Source organism: Balaenoptera physalus (assembly GCF_965194825.1).
Source record: "Balaenoptera physalus genome assembly, chromosome: 12".
Classification (NCBI taxonomy): Eukaryota; Metazoa; Chordata; class Mammalia; order Artiodactyla; family Balaenopteridae; genus Balaenoptera; species Balaenoptera physalus.
In genome coordinates this window covers 57315064-57325880 of record NC_138897.1, presented here as the reverse complement: position 1 = coordinate 57325880, position 10817 = coordinate 57315064, and the positions used below count along the sequence as shown (strand labels likewise).

The window sequence follows — 10817 nt, the reverse complement described above, 5'->3', positions numbered from 1 at the left end:
TTAATAACCGTCTCTCAGTAACTGATAAGACAAGTAGACAAAAATTCAGCAAGGAAGTAAATGATAAATCATATTGACCTAATCAATGTTTATAAAACACTCTATCCAATAACTACAGAATGCACATTCTATTCAAGTGTACATGGAAAGTACACTAAGTTTAAAATCTTGCACAATGGAATTAAATTAAAAATTTATTATAGTAAGATATCTAGGAAACCCACAAACATTTGGAAATTAAATAACACAATTCTATGCAATACTGAAGTCAAAGAAAAAATTCACAAGTTAAATTTAAAACATTTCTGGTGTGCTCTGTAACACCCTTCTGCTGCCTTTTCCAGGGGTGGGAAAAGAGTGGAGACAAAGGCTGACGAGGGTCTAATCTAAATTTAGTCTTTTGCCTTCTTTTAACTCTTATTTTGAAATAACTACAGTTTCAGAAAAAGTTGCAAAGGTAGTACAGAGAGGTCTCACCTATCCTTCACTCAGTTCCCCCCAATAGCTACATCTTAGTAACTGTGTATAGTTACTCAAAACCAGGAAATCTCAGAATCAGGATAGTGACAATGTCACATGTATACATTCCTGTGTGTACATTTGATCATGTGTACATTCATGGAACCATTACCACAATTAAGATACATAACTATCACCACAAATAAGTCTCTTGTGCTATCACTTCATAGTCATACTCTCCCCCTACCATCCCTAAACCCTGGCAACCACTAATTTGTTATATCCATCTCATAATTTTGTCATTTCCAGAATTTTATATAGATGAAATTCTATAGTATGTGGCCTTTTAAGACTGATGTTTTTTCACTCAGCATAATGCTCTTGAAATCCATCCAAGTTACTGCATGTGTCAATAATCCATTCCTTTTTATTGCTAAGTAGTATTCCCTGGTATGGCTATACCACCATTTGTTTAACTAGTCACCTATTGTAGGACATTTTCGTTGTTTACAGTTTGGAGCTCTTACAAATAAGGCCACCGTGAATTTTTACGTAAAGGTTTTGGTGTGAACGTAAGTTTTCATTTCTCTGGGATAAATGCCAGGAGTGTGACTGCTTGGTTATATGTTAAGTATATGTTTAGTTCGTCAAGAAACCAATGAACTATTTTCCAGAGTGGCTGTACCATGTTACCTCCCCGCCAGCAATGTATGAGAGATCTAGTTTCTCTACATCCTCACAAGCATTTGGTATTGTCACTATTTTTTTTTTAATTTTAGCTAACGTAATAGGTGTGTTAAGAATATTTCATTGTGGTCTTAATTTGCATTTCCCTAATAGCTAGTGATGTTTAATGTTGAACATCTTTTCATGTACTTGTTTGCCATTTGTATAAACCCTTCAGTGAAGGGAAGAGTATCAAAGTCACCTTGGAAAAGAATTATGTGGAATGGGCAATATTGTTGCTGCCATTTTTAGAAAATACAGTCTGATACAGGCTACTTGGAAAAAGTGGATATTAAGCTGAGCAGGATTTGGATAGGCAAGTAGCAAGGAAAATCATTTTGAGTGTATAATGTTGTATGTACTCTATCATTAAGAAATATTAAAGAATGCAGCATTCTTATTTAGTCAAAAATGTATAACCAGAACAAAAGATATGGAGATATGAGGGACAGGGCACACCAATTTCACATAGTAAAACCTCCTGAAAAGATCCTTTATTAATCTATTTCTCCCAAAACTCACTCCCTCTGGTAATTGTCATATCTTTTCAACCTCCATTCCTTCTCCTCTCCTCTGCAGCCCTACACATCAACCTGTCTCTCTTCTCCTTCTTTATAAAAAGGAGAATGTTACTTCCTTAACTTCTCTCAAACTCTTCTAACATCAGTTCAGAAAAAAATAAAAGGATTATATCATAACCATTCATCCTTCGAATGTTAGGGGAGGAAACACATTCCATACGATATGCAAGGTAACCTGGGGGAGGAGCAGGAGTTTTACAAACAGAAAGAGATAATACCCTAATTTTTCACTGGTTTTCAGTATATAAGCAATGCATTTCTGTCTATACATGCCTAATTAAGTGCATTTATGGATTATTAAACGTAACCCTCAAATGATGGCTTGAAAAGGCAAAGAAAAGGCAAAACAAAGATAACACTAACAAAGCAAGCACGATACCAAACAACAAGAAAGCGGATAAATCTCTTCTTCATCAGCCTACCTTCATTTAAAAACAGTAACAGTATAATCAAATCTGGCAAGAAGCCAGCCAAAATAATTTTAAACTACTTCTTAAATTATTTAAATAATTGCAGTTATCATTAACAATGAATTTTATTATGCACTGAGATGTTACTAGTAATACAGGTACATGTATATAATTTATAAATAAATAAAAATAAAGATTAACAGTCAGAAAGGTTTAGAGACCGCTGGGCTAAGGCATGGGTAGCACCATTCTCTCCACCTCTCTTACCCTACACTACTCCCAGGTTAGACTACTTTTATGAAGGTCAGGCTGCTGCTTTAAGCACCTTCACAGATTCCTTGAGTTCCTAAGTTTCTCTGTTCCCTCTTCCCCCAAGGTGCCTGGAGGAAATCTGGCCTTGGGTACCAACTGAATGACTTGAGCCTGTTTTCCTTTGCCTCAATACTAGATAGATTTCCTGAGTTTCTACCTCACAGTCTAGTTCTTCCACTCAACTTCCAAAGCTGGGACCAGAGCCAATCTTCTAGGTTGAATATGGTTCATCATTTTGATCCTGATACCCACCTGGCTGTCCTCTCCCTGGTACCTAGGAAAGAGCCTGGCAGCCTATGTAGCTGGGACAGAACTGAGAACAGGGCAAAGAATGCCAACACCTACAGTTCTAATGAGTCATTTATGATAACTTGCTCTGAGGATAAAGTTCTTAAAATCTAAAGTTAAGAATAAACTTCATTTACAGGTATTTTTAAAAATAATAATGTAGCCTTAATAGAAAAATTAAGAACCATCTATCAAGTACCAAGTGCCTTCCCAATATAAAGATACATTTACACTGATACTTTTTGAGTCCCACATTCTATTGGTCTGTGAGTTCCTTCAAGACAGGGACCATGCCTCATGCATCTTTGTTTCCCCAGGCTTAGCACTGAAAATAATAATTAGTATTATTTGTAACTCTTGCTACTACTTTTTAAACATTGACTATGTGCCAGGCTCTTGCTAAACACAATGCAAATATCCCATTTAATCCTTTTAATAATCTTATTATCCCTCTTCATGGATGAAGAAACTAGTCTCACAAGCCCAGTAATTTACCTAAGAATTTAACAACTAATACATGGTTGAACAGGGATTTGAACACAGGCCTTTCTAATTTTGAAACCCAAACTCCTAACAACTATACTATAATGTCAAGGAGGAAAGAATTGGAGTGGTAGGAAGAGAGAAGCTTGCCACTGCCTTCCAAGCCAGAAGTAAAAGCATGTTGCTACTTAGAAAATGTGACCTCCAGCCATGTTTCCGGCTAATTACAACTTCTCTGGCACTAAAGACACTGGTCATTATACTCTCAGACATAGGAAATCTCTAACATGTGTCACAGCAAAAAATAAGTAGTAGTGACACAGGCATAAAGGTAAAGAAAAAAATATATGAACTTTTGTAAAGGTGGCTGAGGTTACCTTTCCTTGGTGAGTCTAGTTATTTATTGCTGGCACGTAAAGTGAAGCTATTTGCAAATTCATATCTCTTAATTTGGCACAAGGCAGCAATTTAAAGGAAGAAACTATGGGTGGAAAAAAAGAATCACTGCTTACAGCAGCACTTAGAACCAGAGTGACGCAATTTTCATTGCATGTCTCCTCAAGTTGGAGAATTCATTAGCATCTACGTAGTACTTAGGTAATTTCAGACAAAGCAAGTTGCAATATTTAACCATAAGTTCATTTTGCTTTGTAGTTCTATGACTTCACATTAGAAGTTTGAGTACACCAATTACTTCCACATTAAATACAGATATAAAATACCCATTTCACGTTCTTTCTCTAAGTCTTGATCAATCATAAAATTTTCTCAGTAATAAATTCTCAAGGGTTTATTCTATTTAAGTTAGTTTTAGTCATAAAAATTGGAAAATATACAATATTGCCCTTTTCAATTCTAAATAAATTTTAATTTACACTATTTACACTGGTTTTTTAATGGTAGATAATGCTTAAGGTGACTGACCAGCTCCTAACTGTTCTCACTTCACTGGAAACTAGTCAACAAGGATGGGCCCCATCAACCTGATATGTACTAAATAATCTCACGCTGGCAAGCGCTGACTGATCAGGGGTGGATATATAATCTCAATTCTGTCAATCTGATTCTCTGTCCTGGGGATTTGGAATTGGAACCCAATTCTAATCCGCTAAAGCTGCTTGCTTAAACTGACTTGCTATAGAGAGGACTTTTTTCCCCCAATAAACACTAAGAAGCAAAAGTAACAAAGGTAAAACTTATATACTATTTTAGAGACAAATACCCGTGCTATGGGCTAAATTATGTTACCCCCCAACCCCCAAATTCATGTGTTGAAATCATAACTCCCAGTACCTCAGAATATAACTGTATTTGGAGATAGATCTTTAAAGAAGCAATTAAATTAAAATGAAGTCATTAGGGTGGGCCCTAATCCAATATGACTGGTGTCCTCATAAAACCAGGAAATCTGGATACAGATACGTACAGAAGGAAGACATGGGGAGAAGATATCCATCTACAAGATAAGGAGAGAGGCCTGGAACAGATTCTTCCCTCATGGCCCTCAGAAGAAACCAACCCTGCTAACACCTTGATTTCAGAGTTCTAGCCTACAGACTGTAAGAATATAAATTTCTGTTTTTTAAGTCACCTAGTGGTTATCGTTATGGCAGCCCTAGCAAACTAATAAAAACATAAAGGGATGTGTCTTTGTTTGAGTTGCTTAGGATAGAGTATAAAACCCTGAGGGTGTAAGTATCAGAAGAGATAGAAACAAAGGAGATAGTAAAGCTGCTCTGCATGACATCAGAAAAAATTATTTCCCTCCAGAAAAGAGAAGGAGAAAGAATTCAGCAGGGAAGTTTGAAGTGGAAGGACTATTGTGGGTGAAGGTCCAAAGGAAATTTCTCAGGAGTGGTTAAAAATATTCTCAGCAAATAGTACTGATTATATTGCTGTGATATAAACCCCAAAATCTTCAACAAAGTGTATGACATATGGAAACAGGGACCCAGAGCCAGAGGTGACCAGGAGAGCATCAGCCTGGCATTCTCCCACCCCCTTATCTCACTGGCCCTCACTCAGAAATCTGTAGAAATCTCATAGAAGTCTCCAGAGTCTCAGTGGGTGTGGAATGTGGTTCATGCCAATATTATCTAAATCTCAAGCCCTGGGATATTTTAGCTGACATTTGGATCTGCAAAGAACGGAAAATGAAGTAGATTTGCAGATACATGCAGAAATGAAAGACCATGTGCCCCAAGGAGGGAGAGAATGAGAGAAGTGAGGCTCTCTATTTCCTGGTTCAAATTCCTCATTTCGCCAGACTGACTCCCTGCTTTCAAAATACCTACATCCCTTTATTCTTCTTAGGATACCTTTATAACCTCAAAATAAATCTCTGCCTTTTTTGGCTTAAAGTATCTCAAGTTAGTTTCATTTGCGACAAAAGAATTTAAGATTTGTAAAATACATGTAAAGGGGTATGAAAAATAAACAGCAAAACCAGGTAGATAATTATGGGAGGTTTTAATCACACCTGCTGCTATTCCAGGGAGAATATTTGATATTACAACATACAGTAAGTATTGGCACTATCTCATTTTTCCAAACTAGCGTCCTGCAGAATACTTCACACGGTAGTAGGTAGGAGGTTAACAATTATGATAGTATGCTATAAAAAAAAAAGAGTGTTCTCAGGTCAAATATGTTTGGGAAATACTAACACAGAATAAACAGCTTCTGAGAAGTAGAGGAAACTTTTTTTTTGGAGGGGGTGAATATAAAACTCTTCTTTCCCACTCACTGAGTGGCAGAAAAAAAAAAAGTATGTTATTGAAAGGAACTTTAAAAGTAATTATTTCCTTAACAATAACACATATAAATAAAAGTAGCTAAATAATAGAAAAAAATATCAATTTGAGGATCAAAATCTAGTTCACCTCTAAGGCAGTACAATGTAATGATTAAACACATGAGTTCTAGAGATGAGCTGCCAAAACCTCTTTAACTGGGACTTTCCTGGTGGTCCATTGGGTAAGACTCTGCACTCCCAATGCAGGGGGCTTAGGTTCGATCCCTGGTTGGGGAACCAGATCTCGCACGCATGCCGCAACTGAGTCTGCATGCTGCAACTAAAAGATCCCACATGCCGCAACAAAGATCCAGCATGCTTCAACTAAGACCTGGTGCAGCCTAAATAAATAAAATTAATTAATTAATTAATTTTTTAAAAAACTGTTTATTTCCTCATCTGTAAATATTTTAACACCTACCTTATAATGTTTTATGATAATTAATGAGTTACTGTATAAAAAGTGCTTAGAGGTGACAAGTACCCTAAATTATTAGTTATTATTATGAAAAAGCTATAGTCCCAACACAATATTGAAGGAGAACAAAGTTGGAGGACTGACACTACTGGACTTCAAGACTTACTATAAAGCTACAGTAATCAGGACAGTGTGGTATTGGCAAAAGAATAAACGAGCAGATTAATAGAACAGAATAGAGCCAAGAAGTAGGCCCACATAAATATAGTCAACTGATATTTGACAATGGAATAAAGGAAATACAATGGAGCAAAGAAGAGACTTTTCAACAAATTATGCTGGAACAACTGGACATGCAAAAATATGAATCTAGACACATACCTTACACTCTTCACAAAAATTAACACAACATGAATCATAGACCTAAATGTAACATGCAAAACTATAAAATCCTTAGATGATAACATAAGAAAAACCTAGATGACCGTGAATATATCAATGACCTTTTTTCAGCTAAACTGAGGTGATGATTTGATATATATATATATATATATACATTGTAAATGGATTCCCACCATCAAGTTAATTAACACATCCATCACCTCATATATTTACTTTTTTATTTATTTTTTAATTTTTGGTGAGAACACTCAAGTTTTACCTTTTCAGCAAATTTCAATTATACAGTACAGTATTATCAGCTATAGTCACCATGTTATATCTTATGTCTTCAGACTTTATTCATCTTATAACTGAAAGTTTGTACCCTTTTACCAGCCTCTCCTATTTCCCCAACCCCCAAGTTCCTGGCAACCACCATTCTACCCTCTTTTCCTATGTGTTCAAATTTTTTTAAAGTGATATCATACAGTATTTGTCTTTGGCTTATTTCACTTAGCATACTCATACTGCCTTCCAGGTTTACCCATGTTGTTGCAAATGGCAGAATTTCCTTCTTTCTCGTGGCTGAATAATATCCCATTTGTCTATTCTGTCCCATTGATCTATGTGTGTTTTTTTTGTCTTTTTTTTTCTTTTTTTTCCCTATGTGTCTATTTTTATGCCAATATCATTACTGCTTTGATTACTATAGCTTTGTAATATAGTTTGAAATCAGGGAGCATGATGCCTATAGCTTTGTTCTTCTTTCTCAAGATTGCATTGACTACTTGGGGTCTTTTGTAATTCTACACAAATTTTAGGCTTGTTCCATTTCTGTGACAAATGCTGCTGGAATTTTGATAGGGATTGCATTAAATCTGTAGATCACTTTGGGGAGTATGGACATTTTAACAATATCAATTCTTCCAATCCATGAACATGGAATATCTTTCCATTTATTTCTGTCTTCTTCAATTTCTTTCATTAACATTTTATATTTTCAGTGTACAGAGCTTTGTCCTCCTTGGTTAAATTTATTCCTGAGTATTTTATTCTTCTTGATGCAATTGTAAATGGGATTGTTTTTTTAATTTCTCTTTCCATTAGTTTATTGTTAGTGTATAGAAACTCAACTGATTTTTGTACGTTAATTTTGTGTCCTGATACTTTACTAAATAAATTTGTTAGCCCTAACAGTTTTTTGTTTTTTTTTTGGTGGAGTCTTTAGGGTTTTCTATATACTATATATCATCTGCATACAAAGACAATTTTACTTCTTCCTTTCTTATTTTCATGCCTTTTATTTCTTTTTCTTGCCTTATTGCTCTGGCTAGGACTTCCATTACTATGTTGAATGAAAGTGACAAGAGTTGGCATCCTTGTCTTATTCCTGATCTTAGAAGACAATCTTTTAGCTTTTCACTGTTGAGTATGATGTTAGCTGTGGGCTTGTCACATATGGCCTTTATTATATTGAGGTACGCTCCTTCTATATCCAATTAGATGAGAGTTTTTACCATGAAAGGATGTTGAATTTTGTCAGATGCTTTTTAGGTATCTATTGATATGATAATATGATTTATAGCCTTCATTTTGTTTAATGTGGTATATCACATCTATTGATTTGCATATGTTGAAACATCCTTGCATTTCAGGAATAAATCTCACTTGATCATGGTGTATAATTCTTTTCATGTACTGTTGAATTCGATTTGCTAATATTTTGTTGAGGAATTTTGCATCTATACTCATCAAGGATATTGGCCTGTAATTTTCTTTTCTTGTAGTGTCTTTTCTGGCTTTGGTACCAAGACAATGCTAGCCTTATACAATGAGTTTGGAAGTATTCCCTCCTCTTCAATTTTTTAGGCGAGTTGGAGGACTGGTATTCATTTTTCTTTCAGTGTTTGTTGGAATTCACGAGTGAAGCCATCTGATCCTGGGCTTTTATTTGCTGGGAGGTTTTTTATTACTGATTCAATAAGTAACTGGCCTGTTCAGATTTTCTAATTCTTCGTGATTCAGTCTTTTTTTTTTTTTAAATGTGATCTTTACTATTTATCTTTTTTTTAAATATTTATTTATTTGGTTGCACTGGGTCTTAGTTGTGGCAGGCAGACTCCTTAGTTGTGGCACTTGGGCTCCTTAGTTGTGGCATGTGAACTCTTAGTTGCGACATGCATGTGGGATCTAGTTTCCTGACCAGGGATTGAAGCCAGGCCCCCTGCATTGGGAGCACCACCGAGCCACCAGGGAAGTCCCCGTGATTCAGTCTTGATAGGTGTACGTTTCTAGGAATAACCATATCTTCTAGGTCATCTGCTTTGTTGGTGTATAATTGTTCATAGTAGTTTCTTAATAATCCTTAATATTTCTGTTATCAATTTTAATGTTTCCTTTTCCATTTCTGATTTTTATTTGAGTGTTCTTAGTTTAGCTAAAGGTTTGTCAATTTTTTATCTTTTGAAAAAACCAACTCTTAGTTTCATTGATCTTTTATATTGCCTTTTTAGTTTCTATTTTATTTATTTCTGCTCTGATATTTGTTATTTTCTTCCTTTTGTTAACTTTGGGCTTACTTTGTTCTTCTTTTTCTAGTTCCTTAATATGTAAAGTTAGGTTGTTTATTTGAGATCTTTCTTTTTCCATAACATAGTTGTTTATCACTATAAACTTCCCCCTTAGAACTGCTTTTGCTACAACCTGTAAGTTTTGGTATGCTGTGTTTCCATTTTCATTTGTTTCATGATTTTTTAAACTTCCCTTTTATTCTTTGAGCCATTGGTTTTTCAGGAGTGTGTTATTAAATTTCCATGCATTTGTGAATTGTCTAGTTTTCCTCCTGTTACTGATATCTAGTTTCATACCATTGTGGTCAGAAAAGATACTTGGTATTGTTTCAGTCTTCTTACATTTGCTAAAGTTTGTTTTGTGACCTGTATGTGATCTATCCTGGAGAATATCCCATGTGCACTTGACAAGAATGTATATTCTGCTGCTGGATGGAATGTCCTGTATGTCTGTTAGGTCCATCTGGTCTAATGTGAGTGGAATGTGCTATATATGTCCATTAGGCTCATCTGATCAAATGTGTAGTGTAAGACCAATGTTTCATTGTTGATTTTCTGTCTGGATGTTCTATCCATTGTTGAAAGTGGGGTACTGAAGTCCTCTACTTTTTTTTTTCCAAATGAGTGAGGATGTTACTGGGAGTGGGATTAAAGTTTAAGGAAAGTAAACCATGAAATGTCAGAACCGAAAAGGACCTTGGAGAGTATCTAGCCCAAAGCCCTTATTTTACAGAAATGGAAGCTAATGCTTAGAGAAAAGAACAAATTTGCTCAGGTCACCAAGTCAAATAGAATTTGGTTGAATTCATGCAATATACATTTATTGAATGCCGACTTTATGCCAGGAAGACCTTATGCTAGGTGTTGGAAGTACATTGGAGAACAGGCAGACATAGGCCCTGACCTCACTGAGTTTGTTTTTTAATTGAGCTATACTTGACATATACCATTTTATTCGTTTCACATGCACAACATAATGATTTGATATATGTATATATTGCAAAATGATCACAATAAGTCTATTAACATCCATAACCACAGTTACTCATTTTTCTTTTGATGAGAACTTTTAAGATCTACTCCCTTAGCAACTTTCATATATACAGTACAGTTCACAGCTTTTGAGTTTGCTGTGGTCCCACTTGTTTATTTTTGTTTTTGTTGCCTTTGATTTTGATGTCAAATGCAAAAAACATCACCAAGACCGATGTTAAGCTGCTTACCACCTATGGTTTCCTCTGGTAGTTTTATAGTTTCAGGTCTTACATTCGAGCCTTTAATCCATTTTGAGTTGATTTTTTTGTATAGTGTTATACAGTTGGTACAGTTTCACTCTTTTGCATGTGGCTGTCTAGTTTTCCAAGCACCATTTATTGAAGAGACTGCCCTTTCCCC

General features: G+C 35.4%; 1 protein-coding gene across 1 annotated transcript in view; it reads right to left on the bottom strand.

The window, feature by feature from the left end:
* LOC309640245 (uncharacterized protein) overlaps nt 1-10817 on the bottom strand; it is a 645560-nt gene that overhangs the window by 435830 nt on the left and 198913 nt on the right. The gene's annotated exons all lie outside the window — the stretch shown is intronic.